General features: G+C 38.6%; 1 pseudogene; it reads left to right on the forward strand.

Annotated features, from left to right (window-relative positions):
- The first annotated feature begins 3926 nt into the window (after positions 1-3926).
- On the forward strand, positions 3927-5324 carry LOC123938558 (annotated as a pseudogene).
- The last annotated feature ends 6867 nt before the right edge of the window (positions 5325-12191 follow it).

A 12191-nucleotide genomic window follows, 5' to 3' on the forward strand; every position in this document is an offset into this window, starting at 1 on the left:
ATGGAACAGTCTTCCATCTTTTTGTGTCTTCTTCAATTTCTTTCATGAGTGTTCTGTAGTTCCTCGAGTACAGGTCCTTTACTTCTTTGGTTAGGTTTATGCCCAGGTATCTTATGGTTCTTGGTGCTATAGTAAATGGAATCGATTCTCTAATTTCCCTTTCTGTATTTTCATTGTTAGTGTATAAGAAAGCCACTGATTTCTGTACATTGACTTTGTATCCTGCCACGTTACTGAATTGCTGTATGAGTTCTAGTAGTTTGGGGGTGGAGTCTTTGGGGTTTTCCATATAAAGAATCATGTCATCTGCGAAGAGAGAGAGTTTGACTTCTTCCTTGCCAATTTGGATACCTTTTATTTCTCTTTGTTGTCTGATTGCCGTTGCTAGAACTTCTAATACTATGTTGAACAAGAGTGGTGAGAGTGGGCATCCTTGTCGTGTTCCTGATCTCAACGGGAAGGCTGCAAGCTTTTTCCCATTGAGGATGATATTTGCTGTCCCCACAGAGATTCTTAAGTCAGAATCTGAGACAGAGGATGTTCTTTTTCTCCTGATCATCTAAGCACATGTTGTGATGAATTTTCCATCCTTAAAATAAATGTGCTTGGCAAAGAGCTACCTCAAGGGAATGGTTTATATGTATTCGTATATGTATACGTATACGTATACGGTATATACGCATATACTTTTACTTTCTGAGCAAAATGATTAGACTCTCTTCTTAATTCTCCCCACCCCAGAAAAGAGAAAATAAGATCATATTGAGTGCAATTTTTAAAACAGAAGATTTGACTATATGGTTTTATTTGATCTCATTTATCTTTCCATAATTATTTATCTGACCATTACTTCACCTCACCTCTAGACTCAAAGGCCAACTGCCTGCTTGATATCTCCACTGGAAGTAAATGGGCATCTCTAACTTAGCATGTCCAAAACTTAGTGCTTGGTTCCTGCCCCTTCCAACAATTTCCTTTCCCATAGCCATCTCTCTTACAGCAAAATGTACCACTATCCATCCACTCAGGAACCCCTAGGAATCACCCCTCCCTTCATAATCCCTTTAATACCATCAGTTTTTCAGAAGTCTTATTAGTGTTGCTTTAAAACCTAGTTATAATAGGTCCACTTGTCAGCACCTTCCATAGCTACTACCTCAGTCCAGACCACCATCAACTTTTTAGGAGACAAAGACTTCCTACAATTATCTCCATCCTTCCATATTTGCTGCTTTATAGTCTATACTCGGTGAATAATCTTTTGAAAATTTAAACTGGATTGTACATTCACTAAATTAAACCCTCTTATGGCTTCCAACTGCTGACTCCTTCCACAGTCTGCAAAGGTCTATGTGATTTGGACCTTGCCCACCTCCCTGACCTCGGTTCATTCCACTTTTCTCTCATGATGTTCCCCCAAGAGGGCCCACCTGTGAACACACCAAGCTCACACCTCCTTAAGACAGTTGAATCCCCTCTCGTGTTCCAGATCTTCACATTTGCCTGGGTTTTTTTGAGGGGGTACGTGTTTGGGGGTCAACTCAATTGTGCCCTCCTCAGATGTCTTCCATGACCACCTGATCCAAATCTTAACCTGAAAAATTTACATTTATTACTCTGTTGGGCTTTTTTCATACCTCATCATGATCTGATCCTTTCTTTTTTTATTGTCCAGCTCTCCCAAATAAAAAGTATCCTCTGTGAAAACAGGCATTTGATCTGCTATCTCAACCACAGTATCCATAGCAGCTGCAACAGTTTTGGTCCATAGTGAACACTTGTTCATATTTGTTGAATGAATAAATGAAAGAAGCCCCAGAAATTTTAGTAAGTATATTTAGAAATATAGCAATCAATAGCACTAATAGTAATAGGCTGAGCTTTTGTGCAATAATTATTAATGTGTCAACTGTAAAGGGCCTAATAATCCAGATGATAGTTATTTCAGTGGTCAAACTACATTGTACTAGCTCTCGGAATTAAATCCCTGAAGAATCATAATACACAAAATCAAATTTTTTGAGGTTGTAGGTTGAGATAAACTCAAAAAACAAAACAAATCTGGAGATGGGTGAAGAGAGACCAACAAGGGCACCTGGATGGTTCAGTGGGTTAAATGTCTGCCTTTGGCTCAGGTCCTGATCTCAGGGTCCTGGGATTAAGTCCAACATCGGGCTCTCTGCTTGGCAGGGAGCCTGCTTCCTCCTCTCTCTCTCTCTCTCTGCTTGCCTCTCTGCCTAGTTGTGATCTCTCTTTATCAAATAAATAAAATCTTTAAAAGAAAAAAAGAAAAAAGAAAGGCTGACAAAGGAGCAAATGTGTAGAGTGGATGGAGTGAGAGGTATTTGAAGTTCTGGTGGGAAGGACATCTTGGGAAGTGGAAATTCAACTGAGGAGAGCAGCCCTAAAGAGACTCTTTACCTTCGTTGACCTGAATTGAGTTGGGATCACACTAAAGGTTTAGAGGTAAGATTAAGAATTAACTTGTATTGGGGCACCTGGGTGGCTCAGTGGGTTAAAGCCTCTGCCTTCGGCTCAGGTCATGATCCCGGGGTCCTAGGATTGAGCCCCGCATTGGACTCTCCGCTTAGCAGGGAGCCTGCTTCCTCCTCTCTCTCTGCCTGCCTCTCTGCCTACTTGTGATCTGTCAAATAAATAAATAAAATCTTAAAAAAAAAAAGAATTAACTTGTATGATAATGTCTTGTAATTACAGCAAGCATTAGGAAGAGTTTTCTTTTTTAAAGGATCTCTCACTTTTTATCATGATGGGTAACTCACAGAAGCAAAAAAGAGAACAGTCTGGGGGAGTATGGGAAACAAAGGCTCCACAAGTAACACACAAAGTGTGTACATTTGCAAAAGAAAAGGTGAGGTCCTGACAAGGTCCAAAAAGATATAAAACAGTGGATGGCGACCTGGACTCCTAAGAGTTGATACCAAATTTAGAATTAAAGACACACTCCGGCAATCCTAATTATCCATGGCAACATGGCAAGTGTTAACCCTGGGATGGTTCTCTTCATCACCCGGCAGTCAGAATTCAATGTGTGAATTTGGAATAGAAACTCATTTCGCCTTCACACAACATAATTATGAGGTAAATTTTCTGGAAAAACAATGCATGTAATAGATTCCAAAGTCAAGTGGAAGTGATTTTTAAATTATTTGCTATTTTGGGTTATTCAAAATAACCAAACATTGATTTTATAGCTATATCATCACCTATTTAAAATGAGTGAAAGAATAAATGAATTTATATACAGTGAAACATTAGATTGGGGTGGTAATTGGCTGCAAATAGAAAAGTAGGGCAATTCAATATGTAAGCTCTTATTTCTAGCATAACTTTATGTTTTAAAATTTATAAATGTTATCTATATAACATATACATACATAAATAAAATCAAATGGATTTCAGGCTACAGTGCACCTGACAGATTATCTAATCAAATCCTTCATCATCATAGGCAGAAATAATCAGTCTTACCATTAAACATGTACTCAAACATGTGATCAAAATTACTGTTTAAAGTATGACTAAGGAACTTTAACCCAAAGGAGATGTTGGTTTTGTTCAAGGGCACACTATTGTTTTACAGTGGAACTGGTATGGTTCTTGACTCCTAGGATAATAGTCTCCTAAGAAGAGTATGTCACCATATCCATTGTTGGGTAACTCAAACCAATTTAATTAGAACTATTTAAATAGATCATTTCTCTGTCAGGTGATTATCTTTATTATTTGGGATTGCCATTTCATGGTCTCCTAAAAGCACTTGTTAGGAAAGAAAGCAAGAAGTTTGGGTCATTTTTCCCAACGTTCTACTTACAATAATTTAATAAAATCCTAATATTTCTTTTCCACAATAGAGTTTGCTGCCAGAACACAAGTGTTTTGAAAACCACCACTCAGCCTAAACCAAAATGGGAAAGGAAAAGACTCACATCAACATCATCGTCATTGGACATGTCGATTTGGGCAAGTATACCGCCACTGGTTATCTGATCCACAAATGTGGTGGGATCGACAAAAGAACTATCGAAAAATATGAGAAGGAGGCTGCTGAGAAGGGAAAGGGCTCCTTCGTGTATGCCTGGGTCTTGGATAAACTGAAAGCTGAACATGAATATGGTATCACCATTGATATCTCCCTGTGGAAATTCAAGACCAGCAACTATTATGTGACTGTCATTGATGCCCCAGGACACGGAGACTTTATCAAAAACATGCTGACAGGCACATCTTAGGCTGACTGTGCTGTCCTCATTGATGCTGCTGGTGTTGGTATATTTGAAGCAGGTGTCTCCAAGAATGGGCAGACCAGTGAGCATGCCCTTCTGGCCTACACACAGGATGTAAAACAGTAATTGTTGGTGTCAGCAAAATGGATTCCACTGAGCCACCCTACAGCCAGAAGAGATACGAGGAAATCATTAAGGAAGTCAGCACCTGCATTAAGAAAATTGGCTACAACACTGACAAAGTAGCATTTGTCCCAGTTTCTGGTTGGAATGGTGACAACATGCTGGAGCCAAGTGCTAACATGCCTTGGTTCAGGGATGGAAAGTCACCTGTAAAGACGGGAATGCCCGTGGAACCACAGTGCTTGAAGCTCTGGATTGCATTCTGCACCAACTCACCCAACTGACGAGCCCTTGCGTCTGCCTCTCCAGAGGCATGTCTACAAAATTGGTGGTATTGGTTCTGTCCCTATAGAATGAGTGGAGACTCGTGTTCTTAAATCTGGCACGGTGGTCACCTTTGCTCCAGTCAATGTTACAACTGAAGTCAAGTCTGTTGAAATGCACCATGAAGCTCTTCCTGGGAACAGTGTGGGCTTCAATGTCAAGAACGTACCTGTCAAAGATGTTCATCATGGCAGTGTGGCTGGTGACAGCAAAAATGACCCACCAGTGGAAGCAGTTGGCTTCACAACTCAGGTGATTATCCTGAATCATCCAGGCCAAATCAGTGCTGGATATGCACCTGTGCTGGGTTGTTACATAGCTCACATTGCTTGCAAGTTCGCTGAGCTAAAGGAGAAGATAGATTGTTGTTCTGGAAAAAAAGCTGGAAGATGGTCCCAAGTTCTTGAAACCTGGTGACGCTGCCATTGTTGATATGGTTCCTGGCAAGCCTATGTGTGTTGAGAGCTTCTCTGACTATCCTCCTCTGGGCCGTTTTGCTGTTCATGACATGAGACAGATAGTTGCTCTGGGTGTCATCAAAGCAGTGGACAAGAAGGCAGCTGGAGCTGGCAAGGTCACCAAGTCTGCCCAGAAAGCTCAGAAGGCTCAATGAATATTATCCCCCAATACCTGCCACCCCAGTCTTACTCAGTGGTGGAAGGACAGTCTCAGAACTATTTGTGTCAGTTGGCCATATAAGTTTAATAGTAAGACTGGTTAATGGTAACAATGCGTCATAAAACCTTCAGAAGGAAAGGAGAATTGTGGACCATTTGTTTTTGTGTCTGGGTGTATATGGCAGCTTAATTTATTAGATTTTAAAATCAGTACTTTTTTTTTTAAGATTTTATTTATTTATTTGACAGAGATCACAAGTAGGCAGAGAGGCAGGCAGAGAGAGAGAGAGAGAGGGAGAGCCTGATGTGGGGCTCGATCCCAGGACTCTGGGATCATGACCTGAGCTGAAGGCAGAGGCTTTAACCCACTGAGCCACCCAGACATCCCTAAAATCAGTACTTTTTTTTTTTTAATTTTTTATTTATTTGACAGAGAGAAATCACAACTAGGCAGAGAGGCAGGCAGAGAGAGAGGAGGAAGCAGGCTCCCTGCAGAGCAGAGAGCCCGACGCGGGGCTCGATCCCAGGACCACTGAGATCATGACCCGAGCCGAAGGCAGCGGCCCAATCCACTGAGCCACCCAGGCGCCCCAAATCAGTACTTTTTAATGGAAACACCTTGACCAAAAATCTTTCACAGAATTTTGAGACCCATTAAAACAAAAGTTGAGGGGCGCCTGGGTGGCTCAGTGGTTTAAGCCGCTGCCTTCAGCTCAGGTCATGATCTCAGGGTCCTGGGATCGAGTCCCACATCGGGCTCTCTGCTCAGCAGGGAGCCTGCTTCCCTCTCACTCTCTCTGCCTACTTGTGATCTCTCTCTGTCAAATAAATAAATAAAATCTTAAAAAAAAAAACAACAAAAGTTGAATGAGAAAAAAAAATCCTAATATTTGAAGGGAGTAGATTTCAATTCCGGACCTACCTTTATTCTCTGGCCCATATAATGCTGGAGAACTTGTATAATTAACAAAATTGTACTGTAACTTCAGCATCCTTTTAAAATTTGCTGTAAGAATTTGTCACTTTTTCATATTTTTTTTTTTTTACCGAAATTGTATGTCTTTATTTCTTTTAGGAACTCTGGAACACAGAAGCGACTGTTGACACCTGATTTCTCTTTGGCAGATGACCAGATAGAATCAGCATGAACAACGTGCAGAAAATGCCAAACGTGGGGGAAATGACAAATGTGCCAGATGATTTAATATCGAGTAAAGATAAAGGTTAACAGAAACGATCTTTTCCTCTTAGTTTGCAAAATAAGTTAAAAATGCTTTTTGCCTCTGCAAAATACTTTACAAAGCATAGCTTTAAAATGAAAAGAGTGGTTTTTATATATGTTCTGTAAAAGCGCTATTATACACCTGATAGTCACAGAGCAGTTATGCTCAGAATATGTTTACTAGTAAAAGGAGATATTTAAGCCCAACATTTGAGAAAAAGTAAGTAATGAGAATCATATAACTTCTTCCACTAGTTTGAGCAGTCATAATCAAACCTGGGAGTGTTTTAGATATGGGCTCCTGGCCAGTCTTTTTGCTCTTACTTGTCACCAGAGGGGCCTGGTGGCAGAAGAGGGCAAATGAGCTTGAATGCAACATCATGCTGGTCAACAGAGCAGACTGGCTATGGCCTCTACAATCATTTTATATTTTTCTCTTTAGTGAGAATATCTTAATGTCCTTCTTTTAATTCTAAACATAAGAACTACCCAATTCAGGTAACTTAATAAATGTAGAAAGGCACAAAGAAAAAATGAAAATTTTAAAAACAAAAAAAATCAGGGATGCCTGGATAGCTCAGTGGGTTAAGCCTCTGCCTTTGGCTCAGGTCATGATCTCAGGGTCCTGGGATTGAGCCCCACATTAGGCTTTCTGCTTGGTGGGGAGCCTGCTTCCCCCTCTCTCTCTGCCTGCCTCTCTGCCTACTTGTGATCTCTCTCTCTCTGTCAAATAAAATAAAATAAAATCTTTAAAATGAATAAATAAATAAATACAAACAAAAATCATCACCAGTCTGACTCTCCAAATATAATCCCTGTTAAGATCTGGGTATATTATGACCGTTAAGTTATGCCATATATTCTGCTTTTACCTTTCTCATCAGTTATGTAGTAGCCAGTTTCTCATTTCAGTACTTTTTGACACCATCCCTTAAGTGGCTGCATGCTATTCCATTATATGAATATACTATAACTTAGTTAACCAGTCTCCAATAATTAGAGATCTAGACTTATTTTTTGCTATTATTGATAATGTTAGCACATTAATTTTTATTCTTTGGTATTCCAACTTTTTTCAAATAGGGTTACCATGCAAAGGAAGAGTAAGGAAGCAGCATCTATCCTATTTTTATGAATAAAAACAGTCATTAGAATAAAGAGTTATAGAAGTTATGAAAAGTTATCTTTTGACAGTTTAGCACTGCTTGATATAATATAGAATTAATCATTAAACTAGGTCTGGTTTACTAAAAAAAACTGGGCATATATATTTTTCGACTCTGAGTTGCGGTTTATACCATATAATCATAATATTAGAAAATAAGTGCATTTTGCAAAGGCTTTTATTGTTTAGGATAGCTGTAAAGTTTGTACAGAATCTTCATTAGCAGTTTATTAAATACAAAAACATTGTGGTTGTGCTTTCAATTAAAGTTAAATTGGCAAAAGTTATAAATCCATCTCATCTCCTAACAACAGAAGGAACTAATAGGAACCATATCTTGAAGGCATTTCTTGTATAAAGGCATATATTTTCATTTATTTTTTTAAGATTTTTTTTTCATTTATTTGACACAGAGAGAGAGAGAGATCACAAGCAGGCAGAGAGAGAGGGGAAATAGCTGAGCAGAGAGCCTGATGTGGGGCTGGGTCCCGGGACCGTGAGATCATGACCTGAGCCGAAGGCAGAGGCTTAACCCACTGAGCCACCCAGGTGCCCCCAAATCATATATTTTTAAATATAATATTGCACTGTTTATTAAAAAGCCTTTGGGAAATTTTGACCAGGAAAAGGAATAGAGACTGCTCGCCTACACCTATAAATGGTGGCTTAACATAATGATGTGATAGAGCTGCATTCTGATGTGGATTTAAGGAATAAGGATAAAACCCAAGTAAATATATTTTGTGACACTGATGAGCTCATTTTAACCATGAAAGGACTGAATTTGTTAACAAGATTCTTTCTTATGAGTTTTATTTTATGTAAAACTATGTCCTGAGCTTTTCTTACCCTCCGAAAAAAATAAGGCTTCTGACTTTACTATCCAGTTTTCATGGACATTAAACTATATGAACTAAATATATGCACACACACAAAGAATTTCTGCAAGTCTGTAAAACCAAGTTTCTTTACTATCTTGATGAGTTCCACTGAGGTCCGTTTATAAACTAAACATTATGAGTGGGGATATTCCCATATTAGACTTATGAAATAGGTTAATAATTTCATATGAGATGCTATTGCTCTTCCGGGCAAGTATATTTCATAGCCAACAACACAAAATCAAGAAATGCATCCATACCAAGAACACATTTTGTTGTTGTCTTTTAAGAAAGGAAATATTATTTCTTTTCCCTGGAATTAATTTCTCAACTCATAGCTGTGGTAACTTCCATTTTTCCTTCCCCAGACCTAGTACAAATTCCACACATATTATGGATCAGAACATAAGCCTTTAGAAAAATCTATACAAGCCAGCTGTTTACAAATTTTTTTGCTCTATTGGTTAGCTGCAAGTGGGTTTTTACATAGACCCAGAAATGCAGAAAGAATTCTCTATAGCCACATCCGGCACAGTGTGTCATACAATATTGTGAAAAAGGTTCGTATTGTTTTCAGGTCACATTCTCTAAAGCAGATGCACATTACGATAATCTGACAATAAATACCCAAACAAAGCTGTACATCGTCACATCTTTGAACACTTTGTGCACATTATACAAATCATACAAATACATGGTGCATGTTGAGATTAACATGACCAGTGGATAATGATGTCAGCAGCACTTATATTAAGAATATGAGAAAATATTCCTGTTGCATTTATTCTCAATATGAAGATATAGTGTTAGCATCAATTTAAAAATTCTATTTTGAGAATAGAATTTGCTACCAGAATACATCTCCATAAACAACCACTGTTTAAGACACTAAAATACCAGATCAGCTTATATATACACATATAAACTTATACATATGCCAAGATAATTATTAAACTTGTTGATTTTGCAAAAAAATTTAAATTATGTATTATAATAATATTATAATTATGATTATAATATTATAATTATTATAAATTATAATAATTTCTTTGATTATATGCCTATTCCCAATCTTTCTGCTCTAAACATATAAATAGATTTGCATGTGATACACAGTAAAATATTAGCTATAAAATCTGAAACAATTTTTTTTTAAGATTTTATTTATTCATTTGACAAACAGAGAGTACAAGTTGGCAGAGAGGCAGGCAGAGAGAGAGAGGAGGAAGCAGGCTTCCTGCCAAAGCAGTGAGCCCAATGCGGCACTCGATCCCAGGATCCTGGGATCATGACCTGAGCCGAAGGCAGCGGCTTAACCACTGAGCCACCCAGGCGCCCCTCTGAAACAATTCTTATTCTGATAGTACTGTTGTTTAACACAAAAGTAATGCATTGTTTATTGTCTGTTCCCTGAAAACTACGAAACTATAAGCCCTCTTAGTACATCTTCAGGAAGCAATATTGGCAAGTAACCAGAAGTATTCCAAAACCATAATGACAAAATTGGAGGGATTTTTTATGAAAAAAAAGTAAGGAACTTAATTTCTACGAAGTAACTCTTGGATTCTCATTAAACCAAAGCCTACATAGATATGAAAAATGTATAAATGTGTAAATGACCATAGCAGCCATATGGTTTATAACTATCAACCTGGAGTCAGATAACCTGAATATGAGTTCTAGGTGGAGAAGAAGGTAAAGAGAGTTTATGGATGCTGGTTGTCTATGCTCTGCTGTATCCTAAGTGTTTGTATATCTCATCTCAGTTGATCCTCATGTCTCTATAAGACAGGTATCATGTATTCCATTTGATAGTTGTGAAAACAGAAGCTCAGTGGTTTCATGCAACTCATTCCTCTAGGACGGGAAACTGAATTTTCAGGCAAGATCCATCCTTGGTCCATTACAGCACTCATTCTCTGGCTCTAACCCTTGAAATTGAACTTTCTTTGCATATTAGGTTCCTCATGTGTGGGAGATGAAAAGAAATATTGCATTACCTATCTTCCAAGGTGTTTTAAGAATCCAATGCAGGGCACCTGGGTGGCTCAGTGGGTTAAGCCGCTGCCTTCGGCTCAGGTCATGATCTCGGGGTCCTGGGATCGAGTCCCGCATCAGGCTCTCTGCTCAGCAGGGAGCCTGCTTCCCTCTCTCTCTCTGCCTGCCTCTCTATCTACTTGTCATCTCTCTCTGTCAAATAAATAAATAAAATCTTAAAAAAAAAAAATTCTTTAAAAGAATCCAATGCAATGTGAAACAACTTTGAAAGCTATGTGGAATGCTGCAAACATAAGACTTAACCAGAATAAACAGTTAGGTTTTATTAGTGATAAAAACTACAACCTATATTCAATCACACTTGCTTCTTTTCTTCTCTTCCCATTTGTTCTTCTAACATCATCTCCCTAATTCATTTCTTCCCCTACCAGTGAAAATGCTCTGTCAGTTTCGAGTTGCCCAATAAGAGCACTGAACTGAGATGCTAGAATTTCTAGTACTCTTTCTCTTCCCCTGTTTAGCCTTCATATTCTTCTGGCTGTTGAGTCAAGGGGCTGTTTTCAAGTTCCAGAGGCCACCATAGGCCTTGGCTGTGGTCGCCTTTCTCCATTGTCAAAGCTAACAACAGCATGTTGATGCTTCTCATGTCACCTTTCTCTCCTGCCACATTTAGGGACCTGTGTGATAAGATTGGGTCCAGGATAATCTCCCCATCTCAAACCTTAATCACATCTGCAAAATTTCTTTTCCATGTAAGGTAAAATAGTCACAGTTTCCAGTGATTAGGGCATGGAGATCTTTGGAGGACCATTCAGCCTGTGACACAGCTTCTAATGATATCATTTAAGCCAAAGAATCAGCCATTACCAAAGACCAGCCCTGTTCCTGGACTTTTTAGCCATTGAGAGGAAAATCCCATTTTTTTGGTCAATGCAGCTTGAGTCACATATTTTGCCATTTGCAATTAAAAAGCCCTAACTAATACATAATGTGACTGTAACTCTGGCTTTTTTTTTTTTTTTTAATTGTGCGTATTTATATCCCAAAGAGCTGCTATATCAAAGTATGCTCTTTGGAGAGTGTTGATTTTTTTTTTTTCCAACTCCCTGATTTTATAGAGGAAACCAAGACTGCAAAGAAGAAAACTGATTTTCTCAAGGTCCCAACCCTGTTCATTTCAGAATCAACAGTGAATTTGCAGATTCCAGGCTCTCATTACAGTGTTTGTATATACGAAAATTTTCGCATTCATCATGGATGTTTAGCTTCCCTTGCAATGGCCAGCCACCTCAGCATCTCTTTTGGTGAAGACTTGCAGAGTCCCTCTTTGTGCCCCAGCAAGCTACCATCTGGATTTTTATTTCCAGTTGCAACTTCTGCTTTTCTTTTAGCTAAAGAAAGTTAATTGCCTACTTGACCGTTGCACTGATTATTGACTCATTTGTTGTTGTTGTTTTTTTTTAAACAAAATTACTTAGCTGGCACTAGTAAACCAAGTTGACATCTCATATTTGTACATGAATTACATCTTCACATGTTATTGACTTTTCTTTTTAAAGAAATGATAGAGGAGCCTCTGGGGGCTTCAGCCAGTTAAGCAACTGTCCAAGTCTTGAT

This window comes from Meles meles, chromosome 3 (assembly GCF_922984935.1).
Source record: "Meles meles chromosome 3, mMelMel3.1 paternal haplotype, whole genome shotgun sequence".
Lineage (NCBI taxonomy): Eukaryota > Metazoa > Chordata > Mammalia > Carnivora > Mustelidae > Meles > Meles meles.